This window comes from Salminus brasiliensis, chromosome 12 (assembly GCF_030463535.1).
Source record: "Salminus brasiliensis chromosome 12, fSalBra1.hap2, whole genome shotgun sequence".
Taxonomy (NCBI): domain Eukaryota; kingdom Metazoa; phylum Chordata; class Actinopteri; order Characiformes; family Bryconidae; genus Salminus; species Salminus brasiliensis.
In genome coordinates this window covers 5,461,065-5,477,188 of record NC_132889.1, presented here as the reverse complement: position 1 = coordinate 5,477,188, position 16,124 = coordinate 5,461,065, and the positions used below count along the sequence as shown (strand labels likewise).

General features: G+C 45.7%; 1 protein-coding gene across 2 annotated transcripts in view; it reads right to left on the bottom strand.

Annotated features, from left to right (window-relative positions):
* septin12 (septin 12) overlaps window positions 1–16,124 on the bottom strand; it is a 113,364-nt gene that overhangs the window by 63,104 nt on the left and 34,136 nt on the right. The window contains exon 1 of one of the 2 annotated variants that reach the window (XM_072693316.1): window positions 2,868–2,998. The exons of the other annotated variant lie outside the window; for it this stretch is intronic. The gene's annotated coding sequence lies outside the window, so the exon portion shown is untranslated. Of the gene's footprint in view, window positions 1–2,867; window positions 2,999–16,124 lie in introns of those variants that run through there. 2 annotated transcript variants of the gene reach the window in all.

The following is a 16,124-nucleotide window of genomic DNA, read 5'->3' as shown; positions in this document are numbered from 1 at the left end:
TGCTGGGTTACGACGGGGATCAGCTGCCGCACATGACGGCAAGTAAACACAGCGGCTTCTTTGGCTGGATTCGAAGGGTTAATTCTATTAAAGCATCTTAACTTCCTCCTAATCCTCCCACGCCCTTAAGGAGGTGCAACAGCCGGAAGTAAAGCCCAGAGGGAGCCTGACCCCGTCCTCCAGAGTCTTTACACCCTCTGCGGCATGTGCAGGGCACAGTGGATATGAAGGCTTACTTATAGAAACCAATGCCATATACATTACATTTTACATTATATGGACAAAAGTAATGGGACACCCACTCATTCATTGTTCTCTCTTGAAATCAAGGAAATCAAAAAAGAGTAACTGGTTCTACTGTCCAGGAGAGAAGGCTTTCTGCGAGATTTGGGAACATTGCTCTGAGGATTTGATTGCATTCAGCAGCAAGAGCTTTTGTTAGAGTTAGTGAGGTCAGGATGTTGGATGATGATCACCATCCCCACCTCATCCCGAACTCCACAACTCATCCCCAACTCATCCCAAAAGCATTGGATGAAGCACCATCCACTATTCCAGAGAACACAGTACTTCACTGCTCCACAGCTCAATGCTGAGGGGCTTTTCACCCCCCTAGCCCACGCCTGGCCTTAGGCAACATGGTGCCAACAGGTTCATGTTGATCTGCTCCAGAGAGTCCTATTCAATTGGCAGTACTTCTCTACAAGGACTAGACATGCTCTGGTGTGTGTGTCAGCAATGGCCAGTGACAAGTAGCTGAATGCATTCATCCCGAAGGGGCGTCCACAAACATTTGGACGCATAGTGTGTCTTGTATCTTGTATCTCATAACTCTGCAGTGACGGCGCTCCATCCAATTCCTCCGGGATGAACTGGACAAGCTCATTAATGCTCTCGTAGCTCAGTGCAATCAAATTCTCACAGCAATGGTCCAACATCAGTCTTACTGCAGCACAGGTGAGACAAATGCATTATCAGCTCCCTTAAGTTCGTTAAAAACGCTGGACACACAGGTGTCTACAAACCTTTGGACATATAATGGCAGTGCATGGAACCAGCCAAATGATATATCGGTCAGGCTTGGTCTGCGTGTATGTGTGTGTGGGTGTGTGTGTGTGACTGAGACAGCGTCTGGCCAGGATTATTGCACATGGAGGGATCATTAGAGGTGAAGACTGTGAGGTGAGCGCCAGGCCAAACAAGTCAGACACATCTGACACCCATGGTTCTCAGTAATGGCAGCAAAAGTGGCACTTCCTCATTAGAAGTGAAGGGACAGGACTGAACACAGCCACTGAAACTACAACCACCACAGTTTCCACATATGCACACAGACACACACCCTTTCCCTCGAACACACACACACACTTTTACACATTTTCTCTTTAACCTATTAACCCCCAAGGGCTTGTGTGTGCACCTATAACCTATAACTATAACTATGGATGGACACAACAATTAATACACGAATAATAAACAGCTAAGCCTGCCCGTGCAGGAAGGTGACCTCCAGCTTAAGTGTAGTCTATTTACACTACATGTCCAAATGTTTGTGGACACCCCGTATAATGACTGCATTCAGCGATGTTAACTTGCACCCACTGCTGAGACAGATGTGCAAAAGAACACACAGACACACACACAGCTCCTGTGTGGACAGGAATAGGACTCTCTGCAGCAGTTAAACATGAACCTGTTGGCACCATGTTGCCTAATAATGCCAGGCGTGGGCTAGAGGGATATAAAGCCCCCCGGAATTGGGCTGTGGAGCAGTGGAACTGCTGTGTGTGTTCTCTGGAATGATGGATGGTGCTTCATTCAATACTTTAGGGATTAGGGGTTGGGAATGAGGTGGGGTGGTGATTTTAAATTTTTACACAATTCCCCACCCCCGGCTGTAACACACCCAACCAATCTGTAAGCACTCTCCTCCTATCACATGCAGTGGTCCCTCCAACACATGCGCAACCATGCACTACCTCTTTTTGAACAGCCGCTGATGCAACGCTGCAACGTTGCAACGCTGCCGGACAACCAATACGCTTGGAGGACAGTGTCGGATATCCGGCCAGGATCATACTGGAGTGATGTAGCAAGAGAACCCGCCCGGAAAGAGCTCTTGTTGCTGAATGCAATCAAATCCTCACAGCAGTGCTCCAAAATTGAATAGAAAGGCTTTCCTGGACAGTAGAGACAAGTTACTCCAAAAAAAGCAGCATCAGCACTTTTCTAATAGTCTTGATTTTGAAAAGAAATGAGGAATGAGCAGGTGTCCCAATACTTTTGTCCCAATAATGTCTGAATGCACCTCCTATTTCCACACACACAGACACAGACATATATATATATATATATATATATATAGTATATGTAAAACCACCACAATTTCCACATATCACATATTCACACAGACACACCCCCTTTACCTTGAACACACACATGCACACACACACACACACACACACTTTCTCTTCGACCTATTAAGCCGTAAGGGCCTGTGTATGTGCAGCTACAGCTTCACAACTGTCACTGTGGTTAATAAATGAACACTAATCCCAGTGTTTAAAGGGTTAAAACCAAACCAGTGGCAGTAAACGAGTCCAAACCCAGCTGAATCTCGGCCACAAAGCCCGTTCCTGCACTGAGGTGACCTCAAGCAGGGTCAGAATGGGGTCAGAATTCAGTAAGAACCAGCAGCAGCTTCATATCAAAGTTAGCCTCTAATAACTTGGGCTAATCCTCGCCCGCTAAACACACTGCTGTCTCCGTTCGTGCCCCCGCAGCCGGTGTGTGACTGAGTAAAGAGAAAACACACACACACACACACACACACACACACACATACAGAGAGAGGGAGAGAGACTTACCCCGAGCTGCGAGTAGAAGGAACACTTCTGCCCTGCCTTCTCCTTCTGATAGGTACAATGTCCAACAGGAAAAAGTGATTACATGTACACACACCCACTGAACACACCCGCTACACACACACACATATATACACACGCATGAGCACACATTGGCACACACACACACACACACACACACACACACAGAGTTTCTGCTTTCTATTTTGCTTTCTTAGGGGTGGCCCTTTCTCTTATTCTTCCTTTTTAGAGTAAGTGTGTGTGTGTGTGTGTGTGTGTGTGTGTGTGTGTGTGTGTGTGTGAGTTGAGTAATGCCGTATGTCAGGAAAGGAAGTAGGGCAGAGCAAGAGGACACACATACACAATGCAAACTGCCTCCATGCGCGCACACAGACACACACACACACACACACACACACACACACACACACACACAGATACACACACACACGTATCTTGTACAATGATGGGACTACGTCCAAATGTTTGTGCCAATAGAATAGGACTCTCTGGAGCAGATAGACATCAGCCTAGGGGCATAGAAGAGTACGAAGCACCCCAGCATTGAGTTCTCTGAAATGATGATGATGGTGTTCCATCCAGTACTTTTGGGATAAGTGGTCATCGTCCAACATCATGGTCTCACTAAAGCCGTGCTTGTCGCTGAAGGCTATCAAATCCTCACAGCAATGTTGTAGTAAAATCTAGTCTCTACTAGACAGTAGAGACAGTCACGCCAACAAAGGCAGGATAAAGTTCTTTTTCAATACCCTTGATTTCTGAAGAAATACTGAATGAGCGGGTGTCCCAATACTTTTGTCAATTTAGTGTATATATTTTTAGTGTATATATAACCTTTGCATTTTCTTTACCTTGAGAGCCAGGCATAGTCATACACACACTCGCTCTAGACAACCCTAGTCTTTGTGTTCACTCCTTCACTGCCGGCTGAGCCCCTCCATAGCACTGGACCCTCTCATCCACCTCCACCACAACACAAACACAGTTTGCCCGCTGCTATGTCAAATTTCCCGAAGTGTACTGTTCTTCATCCCTCACCTCAGACCCTAATGCTCTGTGTCAGGACACGGTATGACATCCTCCTCCAACTATGCCAGTGGGCTGCAAGGCTGCAAGGACCTTAACTTCTGCTTTTACAAGCAAATACACATCAAGACTGGAACACTAGCTGGACCTAAAGGTCTGCAAAATGACCAGTGCATTACTTGCTGAGCAAGATGCATTACTCCAGGGCAGTGGTTCCCAACCCTGGTGATGGAGGACCCTCTGCCCTGAACATTCTGGTGGTTTCCTGCTCCAACACCCTACCTTCACCCCAGGAAAGGCTTGTTAATTTGACGATTAGCTGGATCAGGTGTGTCGGGAGCAGGGTTAACGCTAAACCACCAGGACCAGGGTTGGAAACTAACTCTTCTAGGGGATGGAAGAGCTCTTCCAGGAAGCCCTGTAAGGCTGTCCAAAAGGAAACGACCTCTCCCTGATGCAGGCACAGGCCTGGCCCCTGACCGAGAGCTCCGGTTTGGGCCGAGATTCGGCCAAGAGCAGGCCCTAACCCTTAACCCTGCAACACACAGCAACAGCATCCATGGGGACGAACCGAATGGGACGGGCTCAGCAATGAAGACCTGAATTTCCTTGATAATGAGGACATGCCACCAAAGCAGCTCACTCTGCAAGACCTATGCAAGGAACCCTGTGGTATCTGAAACCAAGACGTTCCTGCAGATCATTCAAGTCCTGCAAGTTGAGTTGTGAAAGATTATATCCATCAGGTTTTGTTTTTCAGAGAAGAACAAAGGGTTCTTCAAGGGTTCTTTAGTAAAACCTGTGGTTATATGCAGGATCATGGCACTTTCAAAGGTGGACAGGCGTTACCATAGGCGATCTGACTGGTCCTACCTGGTATCACGTCTGAAATGAATCATGCTTCCGAAAAAGTGCTGGACAAAAAGCAATATTGCATCACCATAGCAACCATATCCCTGGAGGGTGGAGACGGACGTGCTGGTAGGTGTTGCCTGGATACAACAACCCATTTTTTCCCTCCCTAACTTATACTAGCTAATAGTCCCCTATCCTTTGGTTTGTTGGACAGCTAGCTTTGGCTGGCTAGCAGTCGAGTGGCCACATGTGTTGAAATGGACTGGTTTGTTAACTCCAGTAACTGTACCTAGAAAACTACATTTCCCACAATGCCACGGCGCTACCTGCTGGTGGAACTGGGCAACTACATACAGTGGCTTGTTCTTCTAACCAACAATTCAAGAACTTTCCAGACAAACGACACATTTTTGCAAAGTCATACTGGACGCTACACACTACACTGGTTCCACAGTTCCACATCTTGGCTCAGTGTGGAGGTCTGTCTGCTTAAGAAGGTCTGCTGAATGAACAAATCTAAAGGAAACCAGGCTTTGATTACCTGGGTCACTGTATTGGCAGCATTCAGAGCATGATGTGCTTAATATCTCCACAGATCTGCAAGATGCAACCTGAAAAGCCCCGCAAAATGAAGAGGAAGACAGATTTCCCCCTTATTGTCTATTGTACTCCAGTGAAGAATGCAGAGGACCGGTTTCATTCATGCAGACAATCCGGGTCATATGACATTACTACGGTGATTACATTACTACAACCACTCCTAGAAAGAGTGCAGACCTGGTGCCCTTGATTGGAAGGAAGTTCCTTATCAAGATAAAGGTTTCCCCAAGCCTGAGCAAGCCTCGAAGAGTGCCAGGAGCGAGGAGCATACTTGCGAGCTGGTTATGCATCAGACTAATGGTAGAGCTTCAGGCAGCACGGGTATGATGGGGCAGGGGCAGGGGTTCTAGCAATTTTACACCCATGACTGATGGGCATTTTTGTATGACGAGGTTCTTGTTGGTCGCATTGGGGCCCATCAGATCCTTCCACTGCTATTGCATCAGACATGAGCGGCAAACGTTAGCAGAGGCCTCCGGCGGGAATGTGTGGTCTCAGCTCAGCGAGTGTCAACACGTAAACACGGCTGAGCAGGTCGGGACGAGACAGCTAGAGTACAGCCTGGAACTCCAGATCCCAACAAAAAAAAAAACACACGGGAAAAATCATTCCGAGGATGAGACAGCACCACCCCTGCCCGGAGCAAAAGCGGATGATTAAGGCACAGCTAAGTCTTACCTAATCTGACTGTTCCCAGCCTCGCTCACAAATGTAACTTCCTTAAGTGTGGGCTTACCGGCAGCACTGACCCAACAGGCGAGACGGAAATGAAGAAATTACAAATAAGAGCAACCAGGGCTGTCACGATTACTCGATTAATCACTTAAAAGAAAAGTAAACAGTGGACCCCGTTATATCCTGGCTATGAAGGTCTTTAGAGAATCATTTTCTATCAAGAAGAAAGTCCTGCAAATTATATCCTTCATAGCCAGAATATAACAGGGTTCCACTGTTGTTATACATAGAGCCATTTTTACTCTGAACGAAGGGAAGCAAACATTTCTGCCGATTACTTTTCTTTTAAGCGATTAATCGATTAATCGTGACAGCCCTGGTTGCTCTTATTTAGAGAATCAGACTAATGGTAGAGCTTCAGGCAGCATGGGTATAATGGGGCAGGGGCAGGGGTTCTAGAAATTTACACCCATGACTGATGGGCATTTTTGTATGACGAAGGGAAGCAAACATTTCTGCCGATTACTTTTCTTTTAAGCGATTAATCGATTAAGCGTGACAGCCCTGGTTGCTCTTATTTAGAGAATCATTTGCAAGACATTCTCCATTATAGAAAAGAGCCCCGTAACCAACGATTTAAGCCTTCTAAAGTCTTACTCTGGGTCCTGTTCACACCACTGGCTTTACTTAAGAACCTTTAAAGAACCCCTTTCTTAACTAAGGTCGCTCTCACACCTGTCCCAAATACATAAGTTCACACCAAGACCGATTCTGGGCTCATTTTGGGACGGGGCTCATTATCACTGGTCTGGACAGCTGGTCTGAAATCCGATTTATTATTTTTTCTAATCGGACCCAAACGATATTTGTTTTGAAATGCAAAACAGTTGGATTTGTACAGATGCGTCTCGATCTGGATGCTCTGGACCCTCAAATCGTCCGAAGACATGAAATCCCGATTTCTTATTATTTCCAGTCCGATCCAAACAACATTTGGAGGTGGTTTAAATTGCGATTACAGTCGGATCTGTACAGATCCGTCTTGGTCTGGATGCTCTGGACCCTGAATTTGGATTTCAAAATGTCACACTGGGACAGTGACAACAACTACGTCAAACCACGTCAGAGCAGCCTCCATCTCTACTACTTCAGAGTATGAAATCAGTTCGTTAGCGCCTACAACGTTACCATGGGCACCCATGCAGATAGGTCAGTAAGGTCCAGCAAATCCAATCTGATCATTTGCAAATAACATCAGTTCTGATTTAAGAAACTAATCCGATTTGCCTGCACTGTCTTAACATAGCCATAGACAGAGGGATGCCAATCAAGTGTGCTCTGTTCTGAAGAATATCGGGACCAGGCCCATTTCAGTAAGTGCCATGTTGGTCAAATCCCTTGCATAGGCCTAAAATCTGTGTAACCACATTATAGCATAAGTGGGGGGAAAAACATGATCTGGCAACCATGGCTAGTCAGAAGAGTCTGTTTGTGCTAACCCAAGAGTCACTGAATTTTATGTTGAGGCAACAAAAGACCTACTGAAGCTTTACCATTTTACACGATTAATCGATTGCTCGATTAATCATTTCGATTACTCGATTAATCATCAACGCAATCTGCCGATTTCTTCATTACTCATATGATCCACAGTGACAGCCCTAACATCGGCTGGCCTCGTCCGTAGAGCTCATCCCCTGCTTTTTATGACTTCACTGGATTTTCCTTTTCAACCCTAAAAGTTGGTTTCAGTGGCCAGCAACAATAAACTCCTGTCAAAACAATCATGTCAGTGTCAGTACACTCCGAAAATGCACACACACACACACACACACACAACCAAAATTTCCAATCCACAAGAAGCATGAGTCAGACAGCCGTAGGCCCGAGCCATCTGCAGTGCATTTCAGATCTAAGCGCTGACAGTGAGCTTAAGGAGAATGGAGCCTGTGTTTTCGGCGAGTGTTTGAACCCCTGGGTGTTCGGCCTTCTCACATATCCTCCTCCTTTGACCCCCATTAGCAACACAAGGGCTCATTTGTACCTCTAATCCATGCTAATGTGTAGGCCAGGCCTACTATGTGCAAGCAGGCCTGCTTACACAAAAATAAATAGTTGACTTTATTGAATTAGAAATCACAGTTGTCTTAATTCAATGGAATGAGAGTGGAACCAGCATGTTGTCACTGTCACAGCAAAGCCTTTTGTCTTTTACACATTTCATTTCTGACTTACAGGGCATTCATGAATTAGGGGTTCAATTTACCTCGATTTAAACATTTAAAAAATAATAAAACAAAATAGATCAATAAAATTAGCATTTTTGTTTTGTTTTAATTAAGTCAAGGCGATATTTATTACATGCTTAATGATGGCCAAGACTGAGCTTCTATAGAATTTAAATATTTTATTTAATACTATTTTTAATATTATTACATTTATTATATTAGAATCCAGGTTATTCCAATTCCAAAGGGTGCACTTATTTTTTCACAGTCCTACTCTTTTTGTCTGTATTGTAGAAATCTAATGCCTTACAGCCATATTTACTAGCATTTCCTTTTCTATCCTTAGTAAGCAGCCTTCTGGTACTAGGGAACCATCTTTTTCTGTTCCAATACAGATACTGACACAGGAACTTTGCGTATTGGCCGATACCCGATACCGATTCGATACCATTGTTGAATGAATAAACCATAAACCTGACCATCTGGGAGAGACTAAAGACCTCAGGATTGACATATTCAATACTTTACTAACTTCACAAAACAAACTATAACAAATTTCGGTTTATTGGTCTCTAAAATTAATAACTGTGCTGGACTGAAGTCTGTAAGTCTAAAAAGCAGCGAGCAGCTCCTCCCTTCTCGAGTCTCCTCATATAGAAGAAGAGCTGGATTACTCGCTGAGAGATGATGACAGGTCGAGGGCACCACATTTGCTGTTGGCTATGATATGTGTTTGATGTCTTAGAGTGAGTTATAAAGCCTAGAATACCAGCAGGTGCGAGTATCTGGTTCCGGTCCCGTGGATCAGACTAATTATCCGATACCCGATCCAGCTAATTTTGTTAGTATCGGGACCGATATCCGATCCTACTATCAGATCGGTGCAGTCCTAAACATCCCAAACAGTCCTAAGGTACGTACAAAACATCAGCTGGGGTTCAACCCTACAAAGAGGGTGTGTGTTACCATGGCTATGATACAGCAACCTTATTAGCCTCCACATGAGATGCATAAAACAAAGCCAAGTCCAGCACCTCCACTGATTTACTGTTTGAGCGCAGATGTGCACAAAATAGGCATTTTCGGACTTTCAAGGGTTGCCAGATCAGCACCCCCTTCCCCCCCAATGCTTTGATGTGGAGTGGGACTAGTTTGAGGGTCAGTTGAGATCAGGCCTTTGGGAGGGATCAAAGAGGATTTGACCAACATGGTGCTTCACACCGGGCCGTACTATGAGCTGCTGTTTCCTCTCCACATCACCGTCTGCTGTCTCTCTCTCTCTCTCTCTCTCTCTCTCTTTCACTCCCTCTCTCGTCCAGATAAAATCACTGCTTTGTTCTCTCTCTCTCTCTCCCTCTCTCTCTCTCCTCGAGGCACTAAAGACTCTTAATTATTGTTTTTTTTTATGTCGTGCGAGGCCTGTTTAAAATTAATCAGCGTTTCATGTGAGCTGCTATCAAGTACGTAGATACACAGCGAGATACATTCCCTTTCAGCGGGCAGATAACAGGCCTTCTTGCATATCTCCCAAAGAATGCGAGGAAACGTGGCTCGTTTCAAGTCTGTTAATGAATATTTAATGGGGTAGGCCGCTCATTTGGTCTTGGCCACGCTGAGATGAATGCCATGCTACCCCCTAGTGGCGAGTTCAGCCATTGCCGGCCTTGTTTCAATGAATGAAGGCACAGATGCTGCAAAATGGGAACGGAAGAAGGGGAGTAAAAAGCTGCAATTATTCTTAATACATCCAAGCTCTGATATCATATCGTTTGCATAAATGAAAGGCCACACATCCCATATGAGTTTATCTACCGAAAATAGCCGTTATTCATGTTTAACGTGACCATTTCCAACCTTTATAAATCTTTTAAAGTTTGTGGACACCCCTTTAAATGAATGCATTCAACCACTTTTAGTTGCACCCATTGCTGACACAGCTCTGCAAACGCTTGAGACACAGCTTGTCTGATTCCTGTAGAGGAGCCAATGGAATAGGACACCGTGGAGCAGATACACATCAACCGATTAGCTCTAGGCCTTCTAATGCCAGGGTAGAGGGTTGTAAAGCACCCCCCCCATCCCGGCCTCCCAGGACTGAGATGTGTTTTGGATGAGTTGGGGAGTTATGGATGAGGTGGGGTGGTGATCATCATCTAACATTCTGACCTCAGTTATGCTCTTGTGATGTGCTGAATGCAATCAAATCCTCACAGCAATGCTCCAAAGTAGTAGAATGTCTTCTCCCCTGGACAGTAGAGACAGTTACTCCTACAAAATTAGGAGACATTCTTTTTAATACCCTTGATTTCAAAATAAACAATGAACGAGCAGGTGTCCCAATACTTTTGTCATGTTGTTTTGCTACCAGATCTGATACAACTAATGCCTGTGGTCCATAAACCTGCAACTGGTGCCAAAGGCTTACCATAGGGGACCCTCAGTATCTGTGCCTGAATCACAGGGCAGTGTGATTCGTGTATGTTTACAGCGGGTAAGAAATCTCAGAGGGGAAAGCATGAGTGGAATAAGGTGGAGAGCATTAGGGAGAAGAGCGAGAGAGAGAGCAGTGCATCAGAGAAGGAGTAAAAAGGGTAGAGTCGTCCTCCTCCTTCAGCTCCTGTCAGAGAACCTGTCATAGTTATGCACTCGGATCACTTTCTCTCTGTAATCTCTCCTCTTTCTCCCCTCCCGCTCACCCCTTCTTTTTCTAATTCTCTCTCTGTCTCTCTGGCCTGCAGTCTTTCCTAATTCGCAACCGCGCTTCTCGCTCTCCCCCACACCCCTCAGTCAGGGTGACAGGTGTAAAGGACAGAAGCAGCATTCAAGGTCTTAGCAAGGTGGAATTCAGCTACTTTAAATGGATACTCTTTGGATCAGATCCCAACAAACATGATCCTGTTGGCACCGTGCCTAATGCCAGGCCTGGGCTAGCAGAGGGGTATAAAGACCCCCAGGATTGAGAAACTCTTTTCTCTGGATTGATGGATGGTGCTCCATCCAATACTTTTGGGATGAGTTATGCAATTGGGGATTGGGGGGAAGCCCATACTGGCTTCCAAAGCCTGACGCTGGCCTACAAAGCCACGAATGGACCAGCCACTCCCTCCGTACTTGATGGCAGTTGTCAAAAGCCAATCTGTACCAAGTGCCCCTCGAGCTTCAGGTACGATTTGGCTCGACCCACCATCCCTTAAGATCCACGGAAGACAAGCGTCCAGGCTTTTTTCTGTCCTGCACCGAAGTGGTGGAACGAACTTCCCCTGGGTGTCCGAACGCCAGAGTTGCTCGCTCCATCCAATACTTTCGGGATGAGTTATGCAACTGGGGATGAGGTAGGGTGGTGATCATCCAACATCCTGACCTCACTAATGCTCCATGTCGCTGAATGCAATCAAATCCTCACAGCAATGCTACAAAATCTTGTTGAAAGCCTTCTTGGACAGTAGAGACAATGACTGAGCAGGTGTCCCAATACTTCGGGATGAGTTATGCAACTGGGGATGAGGTAGGGTGGTGATCATCCAACATCCTGACCTCACTAATGCTCCATGTCGCTGAATGCAATCAAATCCTCACAGCAATGCTACAAAATCTTGTTGAAAGCCTTCTTGGACAGTAGAGACAATGACTGAGCAGGTGTCCCAATACTTTTGTCTATATAGTATCAATCGGTTCAGAATATTATATTTTTGTGAATGTAGTAATTCATTAGCTATGAAAACAAAAAGATCGTAATGATATCGTCCGATATCACAATATTGTTCGATATACGGTGCTCGGGCCTACTCATGGGGCAATAAGACTGGGTGGAGGCATCTCTAAACACCCAAAGAAACCCTCCAGGTACCAGTCGTCATGCCTATTATGATAAAATCCACTGCGATCTCTGTATGGTGGTCCTCCGAGATACCAAATACGGACTATTTCCAAGGCCGTTTTTTGCGGTAGCGCTTAGCGACTGCTATATTGTCCAGCCTTAAAACACACACTCACACACATATGTAAACAAAAGACATTCTTTTCCCCTGGACTCTAAGGTTACAGCAGCCTTTGACACCCCTGCCCTTTCCGCTTGATCCTGACACGTTGTGAGGACTGTGCATTTTGTTCTCTAGCTGAAGGCACATCTGCTGTGTGACCTATATTTCCTGTGCTATATGGAAGTCAATGGAGAGACCACGAGGAAATGTGAGAGGTGCGAGCTTGTCAGCACAAAATCAGGTTTAAAAGCCAGGCTAAAGTGAAACCAATCAGACATGGCGGCATGGTCAGTGTCTGAAGTTTACTTCTTTAGCTTTGGACTGGAGTTCAGAGGCTAAAGTAGCTTACACGTAATGGAAGCTTGTAGACACTGGTTTTGTGTTCACATGCTATTGGAATTATGGTAAATTTGAGTTCTCGACTTGAAATTTGCACATGAAAACCGTCTCAAGGCTCAAACCCGAGATAATAAATAATTTCAATACCCGAGTTCTTGAGTTAAGGTGACCTTCAACCTTCCAACATGTCGGAACCAGGTTATTCCAATTCCAATAGATGCACTTATTTTTTCACAGGCCTACTCTTACAGTCTGTATTCTAGAGATCTACTGATGCCTTACAGCCAAATTTACTAGCATTTCCTTTTCTATCCTTAGTTAGTACACTTCTGGTACTAGGGACCATATTTTTCTGTTCCGATATAGATACCGACACATGAACTTTGCATATCGGCCGATACCCGATACCGATTCGATACCATTGTTGAATGAATAAACCATAAACCTGACCATCTGGGAGAGACTTAAGACCTCATGATTGACATAATCAATACTTTACTAACTTTACAAAACAAAATATAACAAATTTCGGTTTATTGGTCACTAAAATGAATAACTGCTGGACCAAAGTCTGTAAGTCTAAAAAGGAGCCATCAGGCCCCTGCAATTGATCCAGAATGCAGTGGCACGTGCTGTCTTTCTAAGTTAAGCCAAGTAACTCCTCTGCTGCGTTCCCCATACTGGCTTCCAAACCCTGACGCTGGCCTACAAAGTCAAGAACGGACCAGCCAGCCCCTCCGTACTTGATGGCAGCGGTCAAAAGTGTACCAAAATCTGTACCAAGTGCCCCTCGAGCTTCAGGTACAGCTCGGCTCGACCCGCCATCCCTTAAGCGTCCAGGCTTGAAGACAAGCTGTCCTGGCACTAAAGTGGTGGAACGAACTTGCCCTGGGTGTCCGAACAGCAGAGTCGCTCGCTGTCTTCAAACCCAGACTGAAGACCCTCCTCTTCCAAGGTGTACCTTGAGTTGAGTTGGTCAGTAATCTCAGCCAAACATGTCTAATCCTGGCACAACCTTGACTTCAGAGACAAAGTGTAGGACTAAGCATGCGCCCATGTCCATGTGCCCAAGCGCACGTATGTAAAGCACGTCCTTCCTTTCAGCAGAGTCCAGAAAGTCATCGCACAAAGCCGTGCTCCTTCCGCAAGCCATAACTCTAAGTCTAGCAAATCAATCTCGCCACCATTTCAAGTCCAGCCTTGCCTCAACTTCCCCTGGGTTTGTTTGTTGGTGGAGCAGAGACAAATTGCTGTGCCTACAGACTGTAGACAGCGCGGGGGCGAATACTGATGGCTCTGGCCTTTTGCAGCGAGGGGCTGCTTCCATATCCGGAGCCACATCAGGTGTCCTGCTGCTGGATTGCTCTCCGCTAGCCTCCTAATTACCCGTGTCTGCTGCACCACTTAATTACCCCAGCACTGAGTCAGCAGCAGGCAGGCAGAAGAATGCATGAAATGATCAGTGGGTGCGAAGCCGATGGGTCTGCAACATGTGTTTGGTAGTTGAAGTGGTTGAGCTGAGGGATCTGGCTGGTTTTCCAGGATCGAGCACCTGGCCAGGCAGGTGTGATGGCTGGGTTGCTGTACAACAGGGCCTGATTAGAGCTTTAATCGAGCCTGAAATTTTGTTCCAAACTCTAGACCATGAGGCCTCTTAACATGTAGTCCCAAGTCTAAAATACTGACCAGAATGTCTCCCAACAGAACTTTGCCTGAACCCAACTGTAGCCACTCAGAATTCAGCTTGAAGCCAACTGTAGCTAGTCTAAATTCTGCCTGAACCCAACAGCAGTCCAACAGTGTTCTATCTGAATCCAAAAGCAGCCTGACAAAATTCTGCCTGAACCCATCCCTAGGTAAAGAGAATTGTCTGGGCTCAACTGTAACCCATCAAAATTTAGCTTGAAGCCAACTGTAGCCTGGCAGAACTCTGCCTGAACCCAACTGTAGTCCAAGAGAACTGCCTTAAACTGACGGCTAAATTCTGGCTAGTCATAATTCTGCCTGAACCCAATTGCAGCCCAACAGTGTTCTATCTGAACCCAAAATTCAACCTGGACTCAACTGTAGCCGAACCCAACTGTAACCCATTACACCGACTGTAGCCCATCAAAATTCTGCATGAACCCAATTTTAGCCATAGAGAATTGTCTGAACCCAACTGTCTCCCATCAAAATTCAGCTTGAAGCCAACTGTAGCTTGGCAACTGTAGCTTGGCTGCCTAAACCCAATTGCAGTCCAAGAGACCTGCCTTAAACCAACTGTAGCCCATCAAAACCCAACTGCAGTGCAACAGTGCTCTATCTGAACCCAAATGCAACCTGTCAAAATTCTGCCTAAACTCAACTGTAGCTGTAGAGAATTGTCTGAACTCAACTGTAACCCATTAAAATTCTGCCTGAACCCAACTGCAGTCCAAGAGACCTGCCTGAAACCAACAGCACCTCATCAAAATTCTGCCTAAGCCCAATTGCAGTCCAACAGTGTTCTATTTGTAACCAAAAGTAGCTCAACTGTAGCTGTAGAGAATTTTCTGAATCCAACTGTAGCCCATCAAAATTCTGCTTGAACCTGACTGTAACTGTGAAAACTCAACTGTAAGCGAGACACAATTTGTTCTGAACCTGATCGAATTCTACTTGAATCTAAAAGACAATCCTGTCAAACTTAACTGTGGCCTGAAAACCGACAGATTCCCTAAGCTTCTGCAGCCTGGCCTGAACATGACCTGCACCATTCCCAGACTCATTCCTAATGGTAGCGCATGCTAACATACCTTGTGAAAACCATGACAGTTATCATCATATCCTTTTTTCACACACTTTAGCCTTGTGGATCATTGTGCCAAGCATTCCAGGAATCCGGATCAGACAGGAAGAATAAAGTGAAAACTAAGAGTAGCCGTAAATCCAGGTCCAAATCTATTGTAGGTAGGAGACAGGCTGTCCAAACATAAAAGTTGAACCCAAGCCGAACAGTTGGGCCCTGCAAGGTTCTGACAAATAAAACCCTGAGTCCTGATTGCGGTCAGTTCCCATTCCTCAGGATGGTTGAGGGAACCTGACACTATCCAAGCCCATTCCTTTCTGACAGCACTGCCAGGAGATTGGCACAGCTCCTAACTTTTCAATCCAGGACATCTATGCCAGGGCTTATAGCAGGCCAGATCCTGAAGGAGCCCTGAACAGACGACTGACGGCTTCCATGCCACCACATGGAAATGGCCCATATCAGGAAGGGTTTGGTGAAAATTGGTCAAGTGCGTAGGATAGAACAGAGTACTGGACACTTTCTATCCTGCTTTTGGACCTAGCCAGCTATTGGCTGGCTCACAACTGAAGCCAAGAAGAGAAATGGAAGTGAGCAAGGCAGCTAGACAAGCTTCTTTTGTCCTTCAGCGATAGTGGATATTCGCTCTTTCTTTTTTTTTGATGACCACTTCCTGTAGTCCTTAGCACATTTAGACAACATAAGGTGATCACCTGTCGGCCTTGGGTCTATCTTGGGTTTATCTCCTTGGCGTATCAAGGCCCGT